Genomic DNA, 2,161 nt, shown 5'->3' with positions numbered 1-2,161 from the left:
GGGGGGAGAGAGAGTGTGTGTGTGCATTATTTGTAGGTAAGGAAATGAAAATAATGAGTACAGAAAACTCTTCTGATGAGATTTTCCCTAAATGAAAAGGGAGAAATCAAACCATGGATGGAGGGGAATGTGGACTTGCTGGTGTTTTAAGCCAGAAAATAGCATAACCTGTTTGAACTGTAATGGAACAATCCATTAAGGAAGGAAACATTGAAGACTCAGGAGGGAGTGCTAGTGATTACATAGACTGTTTCTTTGGGGAGGGGACAGGGGAAACAGCACACATTGGAAAGGGTGATTTCCATCAGGAGTGTGCAGAGCCCATTTGCTGGCATGAGAGAGAAGGCAGAGAAATGGGCTAAGAGGCAGATCGGCAGATAGTCTGGTGAAGAGATGGGGAAAGTCTCAGCAGAGCATCAGCTGAGAGTGATAAAAGAGTGAGGAGGCAGTTTCAGAAGGGAGGAGATGGCATAAAGTGTTTCTCTTGGGGACTGAGATGGAATTTTAAAAAGATTTTGTGATTGCTCAGGAGATCTAAGTGGACTTATAAGGGTCAAGGTCATAAATTTAAAGCGAAACCATTGGGCATGGTTGTGTGTTGTTCTCCAGCCACACTCAGCTCTGTGCAAACAGGCATGGAGTAAGTGGAGAGCTGCATTCAACCAGGGCAAAAGACCTGAACTGATGCTTCACCAAAGGAGATACACGGATGGCAAATAAACACGTGAAAAGCTGTTCCACATCACTGGCCATAGGAAAATACCAATGAAATCACAGTAAGGTACCATCACATGCCTCTTAAAATGTCTAAAATATCATATATGGATAGTTTCAAATGTTGACAAATATTTGGAGAATTTGATCTTTTGTACACTACCAGGGAGAAGGTAAAATGGAAAAAAAAATCAACAACCATACCTACAACAACCTGGATGGATCTTGAGGACATTACACTGAGTGAAATAACCCAAACCCAAATATCAAAAGATTAGATAGTGTATGAATCAATTTATATAACATTTTTGAAATCACAGAGTTTTAGGCACAGGATAAATCGGTGGTTAGAGGGGATTGGGAAGAGGCACGGGTTGTGTGTCATAATAGGAGCAACCCATGGGAGCTCTTTTGTGGTGAAGAAACAGTTCTGTATCTTCAATGTGGCGCTGGGCATAAGACTCTACATGTAACACAATGGTATAGAATTATACACACAGGAATATCCCACTCCTCAAAAAACCGGTGCATATAAACAGTGGTGAAGTATGACAAGTTTGGTTTTGCAGATAATTGAATTTGACCAATGTGAATCTCCTGGTTTTGATACTATACACTGTTTATGTAACATTTCACCATTGGTGTAGGCTGAGTGATGGGTATACAGGAACTATGTGCTATTTTTGTAACTTATTAGTCTTCAATTAATTCAGGGTGAAAAGTTAAAGAACAACTGAAAGATCAGATAGTTGGGTTGACTACCTCTGTGGAGATCGAAGTCACCAAGAATGAGGGCAGGGGGTATGCTGGAGATAAATTTGTAAAGCAAGCACACAGGCCACGGTATAATATAATAAGCATTCGCACACCCTCTACTAAAATGAAGTATTGAATTTTTATCATATTTCCTTTCAATCTCTTAAAAATGAAGAAATGAAATTTGACAGGTACAACTAAAGGCTCAACTCTGCATCTCTCCTCTTACTGATCTCTTCAAAATGTCTGAAATTATATACATTATTCTCCCACATGAGTAATATGTTGTTAAAACAGGAGTATTAATCTGAATATCAAGACTCTACAGATACTGCATTATAAAAGAGGTGCAAGGTGACGTGCAAAATTTGAGTAGGAAGTTTTTGATAACTGGTTACCAACTCTTAAGCTATCATCCACATCAAGTCTTTAAAAAAGTTTAGAGTTGAATTTTTATGTAAGGAACAAAATGTTGAATTTAATTTAAAGATGAAGTATTTCTCCCACGCCCAATTTGGGCCTTTTGCAGGCAAAAAGGAGTATATGAGAGAACTGGGTGCATTCTACTCTTCGTCTTCTCTGCCTACTTCTTCCCTCCTTTTGTTTCATCTCCCTGGTTTTTTAAAACCTGTGTTTTAAACCCGTGTTTAAACCTGTGTTTTCTGCCTCTGTTGGGTTGGACAAATCCCTG

This window comes from Propithecus coquereli, unplaced genomic scaffold (assembly GCF_000956105.1).
Source record: "Propithecus coquereli isolate 6110/MARCELLA unplaced genomic scaffold, Pcoq_1.0 Scaffold44, whole genome shotgun sequence".
Taxonomy (NCBI): Eukaryota; Metazoa; Chordata; class Mammalia; order Primates; family Indriidae; genus Propithecus; species Propithecus coquereli.
Note: the sequence above shows the minus strand (reverse complement) of the source record.